A 22,596-nucleotide genomic window follows, 5' to 3' on the forward strand; every position below is an offset into this window, starting at 1 on the left:
CAAGATTTAGTGTTGATAGATATGACTTGTGAAGTCAGCAAAAGATAAAGACCATAAAAACCAGAGAAATTATGATATTAATTGTAACTCACCATCTGGGTATTGATGTTAGAAAGAGAATGGTTTTCCTGGTCTTGCTAGCCCTTCTTGTGTCTACACCTAGAAAGTAGTTAAAAGTTTAGATCAAATTGTCTTCTGCAAAGTGAAACTATTACAACTTTTATATGTCTAAGTACATAAATTTGGATATCTCTTCTTAATTATCTTTTCTTAAATAATCTTTCCTATCATTCCATATACAATTCCATCAAGGTTATGCTCCCTTTATTGTGGTCTCATGCTCCAAAGAGTAATTTCAACCACTGGATAGCTGATGAAAAATAAAATTTAAAATATCATTAAACTTCATGACTAATATTTATCTAGAAGATACAGAATAAAAAAAATACACTTTCAGCATCTCCCCAATCCCATAATAGATTATATCCAACTAATAGCAGTATGCTTTAATAGAACAAGCAATGAATTTTCAATCAGTAAACCTGAATTTAAATCCAGGGTAATCATCTTAACTAGCCATGTGACATCCAGCAAATCACAATCTTAGAGGCTCAGTTTCCTTATCTGTACAATGGGGATCATAATTATATAACCTAGCTCACAAGGCTATTGTGAAAAAAAAAAGAATGTGACATACTGGCCAAGATAACAGACAAATGCAAAGACTGTGGCTTTGTAGATTTTGACAGTCTATAAGTTTCATAAAAAACTAACTATCCTTAAGGCCAGAGGGTACATGCACAGTTGGCAAAGCAGCAGGAGCAAGACTCTATCTAAAATGTATACATTTCAGACTTCTGGTGACTTAGGGATGAAGAATTGTAGGAAATACTAAAATAGCAGTGGACACTTAGATCATGTAGCCACATTCAAAAACATGGTAAAATGAACTATACTGTGTGAAGTACTTGACATTAACATATAGTGACTTTCCAGCAACCTTTTATTTTTAGAAATTACTTCCTATTTTTTTGGACAACTTTTAAAAATCCAAACTGGCAGGGCAGAAACTTTAAAATGACAGAATTAAATAAGACTTTCTGAACCAAAATTAAATGTCTTAAATGTAAAGATCACCTTGTTTTCTTCCCATGTTACAATATAGCAAATAATGGATAAGAAAAATGCTCATCTACCACCTGACATCTTAAAATTCAGAATCTCAGAACCAGATGAACTTTAGAAACCATTTTAGCCTAAACCACCCCTAAACAAAAATCTCCTTTGTAACAATCTGCATGAGGGTCTCTAGAGAAGGGGTACCTACTATTTCCTAAGGCAATTCATTCTCTGTGATAGCTATAATAGCTGGGTTTTTTTTCTTAAAGCAAACCTAAATTGATCTCTTTTTCTTCTACCTATTGCAGCTAATTCAATTCAATGGGGCCAAAAAATCCCAAAACTAATCCCTCTGCTACACTGTAATCCTTCACATACTTGAAGACAACCATGTTCATTCTCAGCCCTTTTCTTATCCAGGCTAAACAACCCTGAGTTCCTTCAAGTAAGGTTCATATGCAATACTCTCAGGGTCCTTCACCCAACCTGGCTGTGCGCTTCTATTCGCTGCCCAGTCTGTCACTGGTGCCTAGAACTAAACAAAATACTTTAGAAAAAGTAAGACTAAATTCCATAATTCCTGCACAATATGCTTCTCAATGTAGTTGAAAATTGTATTTATATTATATATCATATTTATATTTTTTACTGACATATGCCACTGTAGAGACTACTGCTGAGTTTGTCCACTAAAAACACTAAACAATTAGTGACAAAGCACTGTCTGGTCATATCTCCCTTTTCATATACTTGTGAAATCAAATTAGTCATCTGAGAAGTCCAATGCCCAAGCTTATCAAGACCTTTGGAGATTCTTATTTATCCAAGGGGCTATTAGCTGCCCAGACTTTTGTCATTTTAAATCAATAAAAACACCTGAATAACTGTTGGGCAAAAAAAAAAAAATTCTTGACACTCTACAATGAGATCCCTTTGACGATGACAAGTCACTTTTTTCTTTTAGGAATTAAAAATTATTTTCTTCGCAAAATGGGGGGGGAACTCATGATTTCCATAAATGCAGCAAAAGTAAGCATTTATGTAATTAACTTCAAAATCCACAAGTGACAAAAGAGCAGAGGTATTGCCCTCTCATGTCCTATCCATTTTATTTTTTGTACTAGAAGGATTAGACCATATGATTTAAGTGTCCACTGCTATTTTAATATTTCCTACAATTCTTGTTCATCCATAGGTCATCAGGAAGTCTGAAATAAATACATTTTTAGAGTCCTGCTCCTGTTGCTTTGCCATCTGTACATGTACTGATCTTAAGGATAGTTAGCTTTTTATAAAGCTTATAGACCGTCAAAAATCTGCAAAGCCACAGTCTTTGCATTTGTCTGTTTTCTTGTCTAACACATCACTTTAGCAGAAATAATTTTGTTATATGTATGCAAACAAAATTTGACCAGGCATTAGACTCCAGGTGGAGTCCTTGAATGAAGAAATTTCATCTTCATCTCAGATGGTAAGTTCTTGCCACTGTTGCTGGTGGTACTAATTGCTTCAGAGAGGTAGTGTCATTTGCTTAGATACACTGGTATCTAAGGCTGCTCAGTCTTTTTTTTTTTTTTTGCAAGGCAATGGAGTTAAGTGGCTTGCCCAAGGCCACACAGCTAGGCAATTTTTAAGTGTCTGGGGTCACATTTGAACTCAGGTACCCCTGACTCCAGGGCTGGTGCTCTATCCACTGAGCCACCTAGCTGCCCGTATAGTCATTATTTTTTAAAGAAGCCAACGCTATTTGATTTGATTTTTTATTTTTTTTTGGTTTTAGCAAGGCAATGGGATTAAGTGACTTTACCAAGGTCACAAAACTAGGTAATTAGTAAGTGTCTGAGGCTGCATTTGAATTCAGGTCCTCCTAACTTCAGGGCTGGTGCTCTATCCACTGTGCCACCTAGCTACTCTAGCCAAGGGTATTTTAAAGCAACTGTAACTAACCTTTCTGTTGTTTTTATGATAGCCAAGTCATAGCAGACATAGCAATATTTTCTCTATTTTTAGGGAATAGTAAAAGAGAGAGAGGAGGAGGAAGAGGAAAGGAATCAAATTTGTGCAGAGAGAATTTTATGTTTAAGAACTTCCCATCCTGACAGGTCATCAAATTTAGTCCATGGGATCTTACTTAACCTTCCTCTGAATGCTGTGATATCCAGTCACTCAAAATCTAAATTATATTATATAGTAAACTATGCCCAGCTTTCTTCTCCTATATCACAAACTCAAAAATGAAATTACTACTTGTTCTCAAGATTCCCATCTTTTCTATTCCAGCATTCAGCTCCTCCTTAAGGATGAAAATAAGGGTCAGAGAATTAGAATCAGTCTTTCAATAAGACTCAGAACAACACAGCAGTTCACCTCATGGTTCCTTTGTTTTTCTTTAAAAATAAATCATTCAAATAAGAAATTAGGCAAATTTTGACATTAGCATTTGCTCTGCTTGAGGCAGAAAGCCTTTCTACAGATATTGTTATTCTCCCCTCTGTTCTTGAAGAAGACCAAAAACTTCCTATAAATAGGATATAAGAGAAAAGGAGCTGCACACAGTCATCTGTCTTACACTTTCTTTTGGAGTAATCAAAGTGTAATGGCAAGACAAAGGTCAAGATGACTGGTGAAGGTCCAGGATGCAGTGGGTGACCTTAGTCTTTCTTAAACAAGGTCAATTTGACTAAGGGCTTGGTAAGAAATGAAATAAAAGATGGTTCATCATAACATTACAAACTCCTCATTTGGTAATTAAAGCTCTTTTTAGTCTGATTCTAGCCCATCTTTTTTTTAAGGTTTTTGCAAGGCAAATGGGGTTAAGTGGCTTGCCCAAGGCCACACAGCTAGGTAATTATTAAGTGTCTGAGACCTTTTGAACCCAGGTACTCCTGACTCCAGGGCCAGTGCTTTTTTCCACTGTGCCACCTAGCCACCCCCTAGCCCATCTTTTTAGGTTGATTAACCCAAAACTCCACACTATTAACTGGCTGATTGGATATTCCTCAATCTGTCATCTAGATGCTAACTATCCCTGCCCCATCTCTCAGGACCAGAATGATTCCCTTTACACCTGGGCCTCTTAGAATCCTGGTAGTTATGGTGGTATCTGGTGGTAAACTCTTGGTGGCCCTTGAAAATGTGGGGGCAATTAACAGACAGAAAGATTTAGATATACTGTGTTGTTGTCAATTTGTCACTAGGAAATCATAGACTGGCACTTTTCTTGGAGTGCTGGAACTCTGTGAAGCCTCACTAATACCATATCCATAAGACCCAAGGATTCCTACAGCATCCACATATCTTGAGATGTCCTGTTTCTTATCAATACAGCTAAGGGGTGAAACAGTTCTGGAAAAGGCAGTAAGAGGGATGCCTTTGCCCAACACTCCTTTACTATAATCATAATGTGCATGTCATATCACCGTGATGACATGGTCCTCTTCAAACACAAAGGGCAACAACAATTATTATTTTTAGAATCCTTAACTTTAGGCATAGCTTAGTGTAATGGCCAGACCTCTTCTCTCTAAGTGAAAGCACTTTTCTCCCAAATTATTTTAAATTTATTTTGTATATACTTATATGTATACATACTGTTTCCCTCAAGATAATGTAAACTTCTCACATGGAAGGTTTATTTCTTTTTTGTCTTTATATTCTCAGATTCTCAGCCTATAGAAGGTACTTACTGCCTGAAATTTCCTCTACCACTGAAGAGCAGAAAACATTCCATCTGATCGAAGTCCACTACATCAGGGAGGAGATACCATGACAAGTACATGAACTGAATTTGAGTGAGGGGGTACTCTGCTACATTACCAGCCTCACTTTCTCCTCCAGTGCCATATGGTCAGATATGGATCAAGTCAACTGGAGGTGGCCCTAGATATGAAATAATCGGGATTAGGTGACTTCCCCAAGTTACACAGCTAGTGTCAAATGTCTGAGGTTGCAATTGAACTCTTGTCTTCCTGACTCCAAGGTCAATGTTCTATCCTTTGCGCCACTTAGCTATTTATGCTTTTGGAGAATTACCTTGAGTATCAAAAAGTTAAGTGACTTCTCTAGGTTAACACAAATAGTACAGAGTAGTTGAAGCATGAATAGAAGTTGAATCACTGTCATCTTGACTACTGATTACTCTCAGTTTGTATATCTACATGTACAAAATTGGTCAAGCCCTGTTAACATTTCCCTGAGATTCAAAAGAAAGTGGTCAAATCAAATTCATTCTCTCTCTCTCTCTCTCTCTCTCTCTCTCTCTCTCTCTCTCTCTCTCTCTCTCTCTCTCTCATACACGCACACACACAAAATCAATTTTGACACTTTTAAGAGACACTATGAATGGGCAGTTCAGTTAAGTTATTCCAATAAGAGACAGGGAAATGCATGGGAAAGACAGGAGAACCACAGATGGACAAACTGAATTAATTTGACTTGGACTGTCTTATATAGGGTATAGCTGAACAGATAGGTGTGCTACCTCAGATTTGAGACAGGAATGAAATGAAAGATACGCAAAGGATACATCCATCTAACTAAGCAAAGGAAGTGTACTTTGTGATAGCATAGAAAAGACAATCAACAAAAATGCAACATTTAGCTCAGGTAGACATGTGGACCTTTCTTTTCTCTATTCAGAATCATGACAGTCCTTTATTATCATAGCCCTCCTTTTATTTCCTTGGTTACTGTCAGGAAGATACAAGGTTCACACAAATGGAACAGTAAACTGGTTCCTGAACTTAATTTCAATATATAAAATAATTTAATATTTAGTACAAAAAATATTTCAATTCTAGTTGAAAAGATGGAGAACAGAGGTTCATCTGTAAAAGACCACACAGTCAAAATAAAAATAATAAAACTTCACTCACACATTGAAATATTTTATCAGTTTTATACAGGTATGATTCATTTTTTTTGAGAAAAGCTATAACTTCTCCCAAGACATCCTGAAAGAACAATTATCAAATGGTATCTATAGCCATTCTTCTGAGAAGTTAATTAGCATTTAATGAACCCCTACTATGTGACAAGCAATGTGCTAAGGGCTGAAGATACAAAAGAACAAAAATAGTACCTACTCTCAAGGAGCTCAAAGTCCAATGAGGGCAACAACATTTCAAATAACTCTGCACAAACAAAATATATATAGCTAATTGGAGATAATAGGAAATAAGAGACTAAGACTAAAGAAGGCTGGGAAAGACTTCTCATAGAAGGAAGGAGATTAACTAAAGTTTGAAGGAAATCAGGGAAGTTGGGAACTGAAATGGGGAGGGAAAGAATTCCAGGAATGGGAGACAAGCAATAGAAAAAAAAAACCTGCAGTTGGGAAATGGAATGTCATATGTGAAGAACATCAAAGAAGCCAGTGTCACTAGACTGGCAGAGTTCAAGTGATGGGGAGAACTGATATATATCTATCACTCTAATACTTGTCTCAAGACAAGCTTGGGAGTTAGATTCTTGTCCTCAAATACCCACAGAAGTAATGGGTCTTGGTTTCCTCAAAAGTTGTGACAAGGATAGGAAACAGATGTAGTGATATAGGGAATTTTCTGGGTGAATAAACAGCCTATGTCACTTAATTTCTTAATAGTCTAGTCCTTCAGGCCATGCTCTCCTAACTGGTAACTAGCCAAGGTCCATTCAAACATGGTCACAGTCAAATTCACTTTATTTCCAATATGACTCAATCTCCAGACTTCTCCACCTCTTCCCTTGGCACCTTGCTACCAACCAAATTTACTTCCTTCCCTCCCTCACTTTTCATTTCTTTCATGTATTATCTACCTTGAGAGAAAAATTGTCTTGTTTGCTTGTATTTGAATCGCCAGTGTTTAGCAATATCTAGCACAGAGTAAACATTTAGCAAATATTTTATCTATCTAGTTGTGTAGTGGCTAGTGTGTTGGATCTCAAGTCAGGGAAGACCTTAGCAAGTCTTATCCCCTACACCAGACCTTAAAGGTAGCTAAGTCATTCTGGAAAAGACACTGGACTTCTGGACTTCAGTTTCCTCATCCATAAAATGGGAACAAAAGTAGCATAATATTCCCAGGGTTGTTATGAAGACAAAATGAGATGATATATGTAATGCGTTTTAAAAACATTTAAGTATTATATAAATGTTGGCTATTATATCTGTATACCACAACATGTAGACATAACTGCAATTTATAGTCTTAGGGCGAGAAGTTAATTGACTTATACAGGGTCACAGGGAAAATGTTTTAAAATCAAGACTTTTATTCTAATTTTTCTTATTTAAAGACTGGCTTTCATTCTACTCTGCCATTAGAAATAAATAAGACAGATTTAGCAATAAGAAGTTAATGATGAAATTTAAGAGAGTTAATTTCAGAACATAACAGAGTTAGCAGGTAAATTGCAAAGGATTGAGGATTGAATGGGTAGGAAGTAGAATCAATTACTCTGGGTTTTTTTAGGTTTTTTGTTGTTGTTTTTTTGCAAGGCAATGGGGTTAAGTGGTTTGCTCAAGGCGACACAGCTAGGTAATTATTAAGTGTGTGAGGCCACTTTTGAACTCAGGTACTCCTGACTCCAGGGCTGGTGCTCTATCCACTGAGCCACCTAGCCATCCCCCAATTACTCTTTCCAGAAGTTGAGTAATAAAGGGAAATATCAATATAAAATTACAGCTTAAGAGGAGCTCTTCTTAAGGATAGGAGAAAACTGAACATGTTTGTAGGCAATGGGGAAGGAACTAGTATCCAGTCAATTCTCCTCATTCATTCTATAAAGTTTCTGTGAAGACTGAATAAGCAAATTCTAAACTATTGGTATTAGGCGAAAAAAGGGGCTAGGTTCCTGCAAACCTCTGATCAAAATATTTTCATCAAATAATAAATACATAATCTTGATTCATGTGTGATCATTTAAATACATCTTATTTAATACAAATATTTAGTTTAAATAATTATATACAGCATTTCTTTATAATAAAACAACTTTATACTATTTTTGTGAATTATTACCAATGTAAACTTTAACTCTTTCATTTATACACACATTTGCACACAATAAACAGTACTCGTATATAGTAAACACAAATAGAATTTCATTCTGATATTTTAGTCATGATGGGAAGGACAATTTCTAAGAATCTCAGACTGACTTTCACTGCCATAATTATCTTTATTGATTCCAATGCCTTCTTTTTTTCTCCCATCTTGTCCAGGTCTTCACTGGTGAACTGCCTTGTCTACTCAAATTTCCTCCATGTCTCCATGCTTCATGCCATTAAAGCCTTCCTCAATTATTTGTCATGAGAAACATATTGTTTTACCTCCAATGGACCAGCACACAGTTCAGATTTTCTAAGTGCTTGTTGATTTGGGGGCTCTGTGCACTCTTAGGAGTATGCACTAAAAGTCACCCTTGGAACTGCAGTCCAATAGAAAGGTTGCATGATCTTTGATTTAAAGGCAGGGACTTTGGTGGCCATTTGTAGGATATGGGTTTCAATGTCCTTGTATAATGTCATTTTCTTGAAAACTTTCTTTTCTACATAATCATTATACTTTGCTGGAATTAAAAAAAAATTCTTCCACAGTTTCTAGATCTGCAGAACCTGTTTTCCCTGCAAGTTTAACATTCATGCTGTATATCTTGTGAGTCAGTCAATACAGGTTTGAAAAAGATTTAATATTTTTCTGACCCAGGGTAACATGACTATAAATTTCTTTTGGCTTTCAGTCTCAAAAAAAGCTATTATGCTTCTGTTTAAAAAAATCAATCACCATCACATGAATTCATAAATTTCATTATTTTTCCTGTCTTTTCCATAGCTTCTAGCATTTTCTAGAGTGGTGTCTCATACAGTTCAATGAATTTTCTCTTCCTTTTTCCTGAATAAACCATATTGTTGATTTGTTAACATTGAACTCATAGCTGACAGCACTATAACTCATGCATAAATTACTTATCTCACACACATATTTTCTCCACAAGATAAATTTCACAGCTTTCTTGGACTTGGGATCACTAGAGAGTCCTTCAGCACTATTCTTGGTGAAAACATTGGTTAAAACCTACTAAAAAAGGAAACTTTGTTTTACCCAAACACCTGTTACATCTGTAAATGGTCACAAAAGCACCATAAGTAATGATTTTGGGATTACAAACAAATTTTAGGAAGTGGGTGAATTTTCAAATATGGAATTCAAGAATAATGAGGATTGACTATTTAAGGAGACTGAAGATGAAATAGGATTTGGAAACTAATGTGGAAAGATCCTGAGGGAAATAGTGGGGTCAAGGGTAGAAAGGTTACTCAAGATAGAACAGCCACTGGCCTTGGAGTCAGGAGTACCTGGGTTCAAATCCGGTCTCAGACACTTAATAATTACCTAGCTGTGTGGCCTTGGGCAAGCCACTTAACCCCATTTGCCTTGCAAAAACCTAAAAAAAAAGATAGAATAGCCATCTAAGACTACAATAAAGAAAGAAAAGATGGGTGAAAATAGATATCCTGAGGTGTGTGAGTGGTCGGGCCTTAGAGAAGCATGGAAAGAATTACACCAATTGATCCTGAGTAAAGGAGCAGAACCAAGAAAACATTTGTGCACATTAACAACAACATTGTGAGTTCATCAACTAAGACGACTGCAACTCTTCTCAGCTGCTGAGATCAAGGACAACCCTGGGAGACTGTTGTGGACAATGCCATTCACATCCAGAGGAAAAAAACCAAACAAACCCCAGAATCTGAATGAATAATATGTTCACTTTTTAAAAACTTCTCTTTGCTTTCTGTTCCCTTAGTCTTAATTCCTCTTACACAAAAATGACTAATACACAAATATGTTTAACACAAATGAATAAGTACAACATTCAGACTGTTCACCATCATATGGAGGGGGGGAGAAGAGAGGATGGTAGAAAAATGTATAATTTATAAATTTGTAAATGGATGATTATTGAAAAACTACCATAGAATGTAATTGGGAAAATAAAATAAAATATCAATTTAAAAAAGTGAGGTAATTCATAGAAAAACAGGATCAGACATATAATATGGTATTGAAGGAAAAGTTATAGAAGGACTTTAAAGATGTTGTAATATAGTCAATAATGCATTACAAAAATATTAAGTGTCAACATAAAAATGAGAAGAGATCTATCTAGATAAGGTTCTTTTCATAGTTGTGGCTAAGGAAAAATTCTTAACCAAAGGAGGAATAGAAGGACATCATAAAAGATAAAAAAAATATAATTTCAAATACATGCGATAAAATGCATTTCAAAAGATAGAAATATACATTCCAAAATCATATTTCATAGATAAAGAAGGAATCCTCCCAAATTACTTCTATGACATATATATGTATATATACATATATATATACAGATATATATATATATATACATATATATATATATATATATATGTATATAGTTTTGGTACTTAAAAAAGAGAGCAAAAACAAAGAAAAAACTACAGGCCAATTTCCCTAATGAGTATTAAATGAAAAACTTTAAAATAAAATATTAGCAGGGAGATTGCAGCAATATATCTTAAAAATCATCCATAATGACAAGGTGAAATTTATATAAAGAAAGTAAGACTAGTTCAATATTAGGAAAACTATAAATGTAACCAGCCTATAATCAATAAAAGAAACAACAATATCATATGGTTTTTATCAATTTTCAGTCCTGTCCAACTCTCTGTGACCCCCATTTGGGGTTTTCTTGGAAATAGACTAGTTTGCCATTTCCTTTTTCAGTTCATTTTACATAAATGGAAACTGAGGCAAACAAGGCCAGGTCACATAGCTCTTAAGAATATGTCTGAGATCAGATTTGAATTCAGGAAAATGAATCTTCCTGTCTGTTGGTCTGATATTCTATTCCCTTTGCCATTCAACTACCCTGATTTTATCAATGGACGCACCTTTGAAAATACCCATTCCTATTAAAAATAGAAAACATAGACTAAATAGAACCTTAAAATAAGTAGCATCTATCTAAAATCATCAGCAAGATGTATCTATAATGCTGAAAAAATTTTACAGCAAGTGTCTCTGATAAAGACCTCATTTCTCAGATATATAGGGAACTGAGCCAAATTTAAAAAAAAAATAAGAACCACTCCTTAATTGATAAATGATATGAATGGGCAGTTTTCAGAAAAAGAAATTAAAATGATCAATAATCATATGAAAAAATATTCTAAAGCACTAATAAATAGAAAACTGCAATTAAAACAGCTCTGAGATATCACCTTACACCTGCCATTGGCTAACAAGACAGAAAAGGAAAATGACTAATTCTAGAGAGGATATAGGAAAATTGGGCCATTAATGGTGAAGTTGTCAACTAGTGCAAACATTCTGGAGAATATTTTAGAACTAGGCCCAAAAGGTTCTAAAACTGTACTTGCTCTTTGACCCAACAATACCACTATTAATCCTGTATCCTAAAGAGATCAAAGAAAAGGAAAAAATAATCTATTTGTACAAAAATATTCAAGGTAGCTCTTTTTTCTGGAGGTACAGAATTAGAAATTAAGGGGATGCCTATAAGTTGGAGAACAAATTGAATAAGTTGTGGTAAAATATTGTAATGGAATAATATATCCTATAGGAAATGATGAGCAGAAAATATTCCGAAAAATCTGCGAAGACTTATGTGAATGATGGTCAGGTGAAGTGAGAACAATTTATATAGTAACAGAAACACTGTAATATGATCCAATATTAACTATTCTGATCAACAAAGAACTTGTTCTTTTTAGAGAACTGAGGAATATCAAGTGCCCTTTGAAGTATACTTTTTACACTTTATTTTCTTTATTTTTTGGTTTTCTTTTTGCAACATGATTAATATGCTTTGCATGATTTCACATGTATGATCAAGATTGTATTGCTTGTCTTCTCAAGGCAGAGGGGAGCAGCAGGAGGAAGGGAGAATTCCAACTCCTTTGAAACTCAAAATTTTTAAAAATGTATATTAAGAATAAAAATTTAATCAGAAAATATTTAATACAGGTAAAACATATTTTAAAACCATATAAAAACCTATTTCAAATACTTTTGTACAAACAAAATTTTGTACAAATACTTTTTGTACAAATATCTCGGACAAGGTCAAATATACATGATATACAGGAAACTAACATACATGTGAAAAAATATGGTGAATGCCATTAGGGAATAAGAGAAGCAGTTAAAGAAGATGAACAAATAGTTATCAAAAGGAGCAACTGCAAACAGCTGTATGACAATGTTTCAAATCACTAAACAATAAAAGAAAAACAAAGAAATCAAAAAACCCTCAATGTTATAACTAGAAAATTGGAAAAGATAATAAAAGACAGAAATAGGCAACATTTGAGAAATTGTAGAAAGATTGGTATATTTTTGATGGAACCATGAATTTGTATAACCATTTTAGAACCAATTTGGAATCATGCACATAAAGTGCAAAGAATCTTCTGCTGTGTGTACACCCTGTGGTCACTAACAAAAAGAATGACTCTATATGCACCAAAATATTTATAGCAACACTTCTTATGGTAGCAAGGAATTGGAAACAAAGTAGATGCCCATCATATGGACAATGGTCAAACAAATTATGAAACATGAATGTAATTAAAGGAATATTACTGAACTGTAAAAAAGAGCATAATAATTAGAGAAACATAGAAAGCCATATAATTCTTTATAAGTGAAGTAAGCAGGGCCGGGAAAATAATAAATACACAATGTCTACAATAAAAAAATTGTAAGAACTGAATGCAAAACTATGAAGAATAGGCTTACCCCCCCAAGAAGAAATTTCTTTGCAGAAATTGGCACCCACAGGTGTGTAACATCAGATTGTTTTCTATATGCTGAATGGTTTTGCTGAAAATATAAGAGATATAAGAACAAAAGATATCAATAAAAATCTTTAAAAAAAACAAATTAAATCTTTTAAAAAAACATATTAAAGATTCCTCTAAGACACTGATAGGAGTACTGGATATCCAAACAACTTCAAGACTTTGCTTCCCATCCACTGCCAAAAATGACAAAAAACAGAAATGCCCTATTTCTCTATGAGATATGTAAGAAGGGCTTTAAGAAGATAGGATCAGGGGTGGCTAGGTTGCACAGTGGATAGAGCAATGGCCCTGGAGTCAGGAGTACCTGAGTTCAAATCCAGCCTCAGACACTTAATAATTACCTAGCTGTGTGGCCATGGGCAAGCCATTTAACCTCATTGCCTTGCAAAAAACCTTAAAAAAAAAAGATAGGATCAGTAATGTACTATTTTGTGGAGTTGTGAACTGGTTCAACCATTCTGCACAGCATTCCATTCCCCAGCAGCTTCCATATGACTCATGAGCATATGTCTCAAGTAGCTCAAAGAGAGGGCCCATGTACAGTAAAATATTTATAGCATTTCTTTTTGAAGTAGCAAAAAACTGAAAACAAAGTATATGTCCAACTACTAGGGAATGGCTAAATAAGTTATGGTACATAAATGTACTGAAAATTACTTTGTCGTAAGAGAAAAATGGGAATATTTAAATGAACTAATATAAAGGGTAGTAAATAGCACCTAGTAAATAGCACCCCCAAAAAAACCCAACACAAATTTAAAACAATGTAAATGGAAAGAATAACAATAAAATATAAAAATAAATACTATGTAATTATAACAAGCAAACACCCCCAAAGAAGAGCTGTAAGAAAACATCACCCATCCTACTTTGCAGAGGTGAAGGATTATGGGTTAGAAATACTAACTACAATGATATCCTTGACTGATGTGTTGGTAAGTTTTACTAGACATGTTTTTTTTCTTTTCTTTTTGATCCTTTATTAAAAGGATTAAATTTTTGGGAGGAGGGAAAAGGAGAGGGAATGAAATGAATAAAAAAGGTGAAGTTAAAAAATCCATAAAAAAAACTTTTCAAAAAGTTTAAGAAAGTAAATCAGAGATTATTATAAAAGATTATTGAGCAAGGGATAAGTGTCTAATTGAGGACATGTAACCTAATCATTGTTGTTTTATTATTTACAGTAAAAAAAAATAAGGAGAACAGAGAGGAAAGTAATGATTTATTAGAGTGTAAAGTATGTGACTATTTGGAAAAGATGATGGGCTAGGAGCTAAATATGCTGCTCAAACCTAAAAATGAACCATTAAATTGACAAAATTAGAAGAATTTCTTATAGATTCCTTCATTCAACCCAGAGTACATAGCACCTCTAGAATTCTATAATAACTCTGAAGTAAATCAGCTGGAGAAGACAAAAGCTCTGGTACAAAGCAGCCCAAGGGCAACTGAAGAAGCAAACTAATACCAATTGGAGCCCAGCTGTATCTTGTTCAGGAAAAGGAAAAAGTCTCGAGGAAATGACTAGCCCAGGTGATCCTAAGCCCCACTGCATAAAAGTCATGACAGCATCCTTGAGCCACAAGTAGAATTTAACAGAAGAGGCTGGCTGGAGTTCTGAAAGGGTGGGGGGGGGGATATCTTATCCATCAATCCCAGGACTTGGGTAGTTATTTGTCCATTTTCAGGAATGAGTACTTATTTGTCCATTTTCAGGAATGAGATGAACAAACTAGAGGAAAAAAGGCATTATTAAGAGGAAATACGTTGACCTCAGAGACATCCAAGATGTAACCTGGGGAGAACAAGGCTCTCACAACAACTTTAACTAAAACTAGCAGAAAATAAACATGCTGGCCATAAGGACTACAAGACAAGCTGAAAAATACTGAAACAAACAGAAAATAGAAGAGCTAGGGAGGAAAAAATGGCAAATTAGATTTGATAGTCAACAAGTATTCCTGAAGCACTATATCCCAGGTACTGTGCTACTGAAGATACAAAGAAAGGTAAAAGCATGATCCTTGTCCTCAAGGTACTAACAATCTAATGGGTAAAGGCAGCATGCAAGTAACTATGTATGTACAAGATATATTCAGAATTAATGGAAGGTAATAATAGAAAATAATAATAGAAAAAAGGATAGGAGAAATCTAGCAGAACATGGGGATTTGAGCTGAGTCTTGAAAAGGAGCAGAAAAGCTTTGAAGCCGATGTGAGAAGGAAGAACATTCATTCCATGTATCTTAGACAACTTCTACTACGAATGCTTGTTAACTTGACCTGTGATCAGATGCAAAATAAAGTAAGCAGAACTGCAGAACTGTTTACAAAATGTGACATTGTAAAGAAAAACAACTTTGAAAGACTTTAGAACTGCAATTAATGCTATAATAAGCCATGAATCCAGAGGATTAAAGATGAATCACGCTCCTCATTTCCTGCCAGATTGCTGATGAACTTAAAATATGGAACGAGGCATGAAGATTTGGATGTCACCAGTATGGAAACTGGTGGTTGTTAGGATTTTGTTTTCTTCAATATTCAATGGGGGATGGAGAGATAATTTTTTTAAATGATAAGTTATAAGGAAGAATTCATCTAATTCAATTGAGACATTTACTGAACATCAGTTATTTGAAAGGCAATGTGTTAAGCTTTAGAGATGTACAGTTTCAAATAATACAGCTCTGGCCCTTAAAAAGCAATTACTATCTAATGGAGGAACTGCCAAAATAGGTACAAGGAAAAATAGTGAAACACTGGCAAAGACAAAACTGAAGGACTAAGAGAACTCTTTGTTGTGGGAATGGGGAACAGGGAAAGGTTGAGGAAAGGTTTGTAGCATCTACACTGAGTCTTGAAGGAAAAAGGATCTGATCCCTAGTAGAAATGAAGATAGTTAACTGGAAGTGACATAAAACTTAAATTTCCTCTCTAATGGTTTCAGTGTGGCAATTTATTTGTAAGGAAAATCATTTGGCTAAGTGAGACTCTCCTTATTGTGTAAAATTTAATTGAAACCTCCAATAATTTAATCCAGATTGATTACCTGTTTAGGGTTAAAAGAATTTGACTCAGTTTTATAACCATTTGCTAGTTTCAGATTCCAAATTAACTGCTTTTAGTATTTTAACTGCTTTTAGTATTTGTAATTTTTCAACTTTTGCTATCTTTTGATATATGAACTTTCCCTTCATTAGCCTACTATAACTATTATAGTCATATTTTAAAAATACAAATCTTTCTTTAACTTTCCCTTTTTTGGCAGCTGTAAATTTCAGTTATCACTTTTTTTCTTGGATATAACTAGAAACTATGAGAATTATAAAAACTCTAGCAAATTTCAGATATTCTGAGCCTATGCAGAGCACATAATAAACTATGATTACCATATAGATATTGTGATGACAGTTTTGATAGGGAGGAATACCTATCAAACTTAGCCTTTAAATAAACAAGCTGTGATTGAGAGTTTTCAAGAAAGATCATACTTTCTCAAGCCTTAAATAAAACAAAATATTCATTGACTCCACTATATTATTTAGCTGGCAGACTTAAATACAGTAGAAGAGAAATTGGTACTCATAAAAATTTACAAAGCTAAACCATTAGATAAGAAATATTTATGTTGCATTCCTTTTGAAGAGTAAAAGAATCAAGTATTTTACTTTCTCTTTGGTCTCTACTTGACTTCCAGAAGGCTTACAGTTGTCCTAAAAAGAAGCAAACACACATCTCTTACTCAAATTTTCTATTTTCTGATGATTAGGTGCCTCAGAAAATAAAAATGCAACTATTATGAGCTTAATCCCCCATCATTATTTCATTTTTTGGTTAACTATCACTTTAAAGGTTAAAAAAAATGAGACCACACAGTAGTTCAATTCTAATTTTTTTGTTGAATTAATTTTTCTTTCTTTCTCTAATAATCATAAATTTTCCTTCTATTCATCCTTGTTCCTCAACCTGATCTTCTGGGCTCTTTTCCTATATTTTTTGAATATATCATTTTTTAGTTCACTGTCTGTGTGTATGTGTGTAAAACAAAATCTACTCCTTCCATCATCTCATGAGTTCTTAAATTCACCAATTTTCTCTGACGTAAATCTTTATTTAAAAAAAAAATTCCATGGTATATGGCAATGTCCTGTTTATTCCCCTTCTTATTCACTTTCTTCCTGCTTTTTATCAGCCAACAAGAACTTGCTTGCCAAAGCCCTATATTCCCTCAGCCTACCTTAGGTACTACTGGACATACAAAGTATAAGGTATGTTTCCAAACCCATGAGAGAGAGAGAGATGTTCCTCAGCACTGTAGTTTTTTAAGACATGAATTTAAGATGTCTAAGAATTGTCTAAGTCAATTATGTGAGACATTGGGTTTTTTTAACTTTTTTTTTTTGCAAGGCAAATGGGGTTAAATGGCTTGCCCAAGGCCACACAGCTAGGTAATTATTAAGTGTCTGAGACTGGATTTGAACCCAGGTACTCCTGACTCCAAGGCCGGTGCTTTATCCACTATGCCACCTAGCCGCCCCTATGTGAGACATTGGAAGCTCAGGAGAGAGGTCAGAGCTGAATATAGATCTGAATGTCATATCTATAGGAAAAATGTAAACTCATTGGGAGCTAAAGAGATCACCAAGGAAGATAGTTCAGAGGGAGACAAGAGTCCAAGACAGATTCTGAAGAGACACCCCCCATGGCAAGGGGGCATAACTTGGATAAAGTTTCAGTAAAAGTGACTCAGTAGTGTTTAGGCATGTGGGAGAAGAATGAGAATAGAGTCAGGAAAACTGAGATATGAAAGAGTATCTAGAAGAAACTGATCAACATTGTCAAAGAATGAAGAAATCAAGCAAAATAATTGATAAGAATTGATAAGAATTGAAGAAAAGCTATTAGATTTGGCAATTAAGAGAATGAAGATAATTCTAGAGAGAATTTAATTTTAATCACACAAGAAACTAGACTGTAGTGGGTTTGGAAGTGAGAGGAAAAGAGGCAGTTAGTACAAATGCTTTCCTTAAGGAATTTAGCTTCAAATGGAAGGAGAAACAAAAGATCTAGAGGTTTTTTGTTTGTTCTGTTTTGGTTTTTTTTGCAAGGCAAATGGGATTAAGTGGTTGCCCAAGTCCACACAGCTAGGTAATTATTAAGTATCTGAGGCCACATTTGAACTCAGGTACTACTGACTCCAGGGCCAGTGCTTTATCCACTATGCCACCTAGAGGCCCTAAGAGTTTTTTTTTAAATGAGAAAAAAATGAGTGCTTTTAAGGCAACAAGAAAGTATAGTAGGATGGGGAAAATTGGAGATTAGTGAGAGAGATCAGAAAGAAACTGGAGAATAAGATAAAGGGAACAATCTGCTGAAGAATGAGTTCATGGGGTGCATCTTGCCCTGGCAAGAAGGACCCTTTTATCATTTGACACATGGAGGAAAAAGAAGAAAACAATCTGAGTGATGTGAGGATGCAAATTAAAAATTAAAAAATGAGTAATTCTGGGGCAGGAATTCTGAATTCAAATCAGACCTCAGACACTTAATAATTGCCTGGCCATGTGACCTTGGTCAAGTCACTTAACCCCAATGCCTTGCAAAAACAAGCAAAAAAAAAAATAAAACAAAACAAAAATGAGTAATTCCAATTTTCTTTTAGCTATCATTTTGTGAAGCTAAATTTCAGCTGCTTATGAGGCACCTGATTTTAAATTGCAAGATTAATCTTCACTCCCAAAGGTTATCCAACTTAAGAAATGTCACAAAACTAATGCTTTTCTTACCTTTGTGGCTCAACACTTCCCTTACTCCAACAATGAGAAACCAGATGCCAATATACCTATAATCCTGTTTAGCCTGTTTTTCACTTCCTCCAAATTGCACATTAATTGTGAGAAATCAAGCTTCTGTGTTGTTGGTTTACCTAGAACCTTAGAGCCCAAGGGTTTTTTTCTGGTTTCATTTTTTTGGTATGGTTTTTTTTTAACACCTGAATACATTGCTAAATAAATAAATAAACAAACAAATAAATAAAATCTTATCAGCCATGCTGACAGTGATGTGATAAAATTCCCCACAAAGTGGGGAAGCTTATAAGTTTGCTTATAGTAAAAAAGGAGTTTTTAGCTAAGATTATTTGGCTATCACTTATGAAAATGATGAATTTGTACCTGTTAATAGTCTATAGGGAGGTTTTGTGATCTTTGAGTCAATTTGGTAATCATAGACCTTAGATCCAATATTTTCAATCTTACCTTAAGGATGAACAGGCAATACAAAATGATGACTTACTAGAGTCAGCATTTTTTCTGGGGGGCTTTGAACCAACTATCAGGTATTCACTGTATGTGTTCAGAATGTGGATATTCTTAATTTTCAAATGAAATTTCCTATTGTTAACTGCTATTAAAACATAAGAACCTAGTCCTAAATTGTGATTAGTGAAATTTTGTTATTTGAGGTAAAATTATTTGGGACTGTAATTGATACTGCTCTAAGTTTTGATTTCAGGTATGACAGAGGCAGCTAGGTAGCACAGTGGGAAAAGTGCCAGGCCAAGAGTCAGGAAGACTCATCTTCCTAAGTTCAAATCTGGCCTCAGACTTTCTAGCAAGTCATTTAACCCTGTTTTCCTTAGTTTTCTCATCTGTACAATGAGTTAAAGAAGAAAATTACAAGTTACTCCAGTGTTCCAAAAAATTGTCAATGGGGTCACAAAGAGCCAGATACAAGTGCAAAATAAAAGTAACAATTGTCTTAACTGGTATTAAGCCAACAATCCAAGGTTCAAAGAAAGTATGAGGTGCTGTCTCAACTGCAACAGGTAGATGTCTGTCATCGAGAAAAGTTAAGGGAACAATCTTGACTCACGCTAAGGTAGGAGTCCTGCAATTCAATGTCCTTTCTGAACAGGAAATTTTCCCACTTGGTTAATTCTGAGCATGCCCTGTGAATAATGTGCAATTTTGTTATATGAATGGCTGTTAACATAATGCTTGACTGAAATAAAAAAGAGCTAAGGGAGTTCTCCTCTACCCCTTGTTATGGCTTATGTCAGATCAATCTGTGCTCTTGCAGGAACAGACTTGTTACTGTCATAACCAAATCCCTCTTTTTTTTCCTTTTATAGCAAATTTCTATAATCAGAGCAGGTAAACAGTGAATGTTTATCAATGCAATACTAAATATATTAATGGATTAATACTAAGACATTTCTGAATTACTATAATAGAATGTAAGTATGAAAGTTCTTAACTGTTTTCAATCTGAATTTGGAGTCAATTCCATATCCTAATAATTAGGTAAATGAGTTCTTAGCTTTTTTACTATTAGTTACATTACTCATATATAAGACTAGGTCCTTAAATATCCCATTCTTTCAGGATGATATGGGGATAATATCCTCAAAAAGGAGGAATGGGACAAAGATGTAAAAGTTTTCAAACTAAATGGAATAGTAAATTTTGAGAAAGCAACAGGATCAAACTTTTCTATAACAACAAGGATACATAAGCTATATTTATATATATTTTACATGCTTGGTCTCCACATCTTTCTGATGGAATATTGTTTGTTTTAGTAATATATTTTCAAAATTGAATTAAGGATTTTACACATAAATAACATTTGTAATTGTAAAGAAAGTGAAATCATTTTCTTATTTTGAAGTCTCTGTCTGATAATGTTGAGACAGGTGAGCTCATTTTCCAAGTTAGACCCTCATGAATTCTTTTTAAGATTCTTCCTTCAGTCTGATAATGGCAGTCCCATATCAGGTAAAGTGTTTAGGTAAATATAGAAACAGCAAGTGGCATGTAAAAACTGAAAATTTTCTAAAATTTCAAGTGAATTATGGGTTTCTAATTTGATATTCATCTTATTGCTCTATTTTAATAGGATTAGAACCCTAAGACATGTGCTGGTTTTTACCACATGAACAAACTTGTAAATCTCCTGCCTCAAACTGGAAAAGCTATTTAGGAGGTTGTACTAAATTGTGTTGAGTCTTGTTACTAACAGATTCTATCAGAATACACTGGGTATCTCTGCAAGTGACTTGGAACCAGAGAAGCAGATCTGCTAGGAAGAACTTCCTTCAGAGCTTCCATGAGAATGAAACTTATTTCAAAATGTCCAAGGGAAGATGTTCCCAAGTACCAGATAGTTACATGGGGCAACTGGGACTCAATATGAAATGTGATGATTAAACAGATGTTGGAAGTGGATTCTAGGTTACAAGGAAACTTGATGTTACTTAATATTGATGATCACTATTGTATTACTTTGGCTTTTTTGTTTTAAGGTGTTAAAGTTTGCTGAGTTTTCTCAGTGACTTTATTGACATGTATTCTCTCAAACTGGTCCATGGTGAACCCTCTAAATATAGTCTGATCTAGAGCATTAGTTTATCTATTAAGTTTATTTAGCAACATTTGTCTCCTTAGGACTTACATCAGATTATGACTCTGTTTATTATTTTTGATGTCTCTCTCCCCCTACTCCTTCAATGCCCCTTAAGGTAGACTACCATTCCATTCAGAAAGCTTTAGTAGATAAAGCTTTCAAAAAGTGATACTGGGGTTTGAACATCACATAATCAAAGAAAATATTGTTACATTAAAAGTGACCAAAAGTAACTCCCTTCTGCTTTTGTCCACCATTTTGTGAAGTTAAGTTTCAGCTGCTTTGCAAGTACTCAATTTTAAGTCATAAGATTAATCTCTCCCTCCCAAAGGTCACCTGACATAAGGGACTGTCACAAAACTAACCCTTCTCCCTCTCCCCTAAGTGTCTCCTAATGATCCCCACACAAAAGCAATGAAAATAAAGATGCCAAAATCCCTATAATCCTGTTTTCCCTGTTTTTTAACTTACTCCAAAAATGTATATTAACTGTGAGAAACCAAACTTCTGAGTCCTAGGTTATAGATAGACTTTTTTTTAATGAATGCATTGCTAAATAAATCATCTGTCTGGATGAAACTGGGTTGCTTTATTTTTTCCTACCACAAGATAAGAAGGAGTTCTTGAATGGCCTCAATTTTTGACTAGCCATGAAAAAGAGTCTCAGCTGGGAGGGTGGGGGAAGGGAACATAAGAGTTTTGAGGAAACATGAAAAAAGTTTGGAATAGCCACTGAGGTAAATGAGATGATGAATGGAATAGGGAGGATAAAAAAGGCTGCCTTGTGGCAGAAGAGTCCTACTTGGGATTATGTAATATATAAATTTGTATTGGATCCAGTTGGCATAGTTTTGAGGACTGGCTCAGTTGGGAATTAAAAATTAAATCAGAAATTCAGATTATAAACAAACTTGATGGCATTTCTGTTCTTGTTTTGGCCATGAAGCTTATTCTGAACTAATGGCTCTTGAGGTTTCAGGAGAATTTTTTAAGAATTTAAGCAAGGCCCTAAAAAGCAAGATCCAAAATTCTCCATGGGGGTAAGTCATATTCCCTCTTAAATATTTAATATCCCAACAACCAATAGATCAAGGATGTGAAATCTTAAATCTTTGACAGGAATTAAGAGAGAATTTATTTCTCTACCAATTAATACCTTAGGACCCCATAAATCAAAGAAAAATAATGCTTCAAAAATGTAAAAGAGGAAA

General features: G+C 34.5%; 1 protein-coding gene across 6 annotated transcripts in view; it reads right to left on the reverse strand.

Annotated features, from left to right (window-relative positions):
* The window catches only part of PJA2 (praja ring finger ubiquitin ligase 2), a 146,359-nt gene that overhangs the window by 119,803 nt on the left and 3,960 nt on the right, over positions 1–22,596 (reverse strand). For 3 of the 6 annotated variants that reach the window (XM_074201242.1, XM_074201243.1, XM_074201236.1), the window contains exons 2-3: positions 12,912–12,995; positions 93–159 (exon numbers count right to left, since the gene is read on the reverse strand). The exons of 1 other annotated variant lie outside the window; for it this stretch is intronic. The gene's annotated coding sequence lies outside the window, so the exon portion shown is untranslated. The remainder of the gene's footprint in view (positions 1–92; positions 160–12,911; positions 12,996–22,596) is intronic. 2 more of the 6 variants (XM_074201238.1, XM_074201239.1) reach the window with 2 other exon arrangements.

This window comes from Macrotis lagotis, chromosome X (genome assembly GCF_037893015.1).
Source record: "Macrotis lagotis isolate mMagLag1 chromosome X, bilby.v1.9.chrom.fasta, whole genome shotgun sequence".
NCBI classification, from domain to species: Eukaryota; Metazoa; Chordata; class Mammalia; order Peramelemorphia; family Peramelidae; genus Macrotis; species Macrotis lagotis.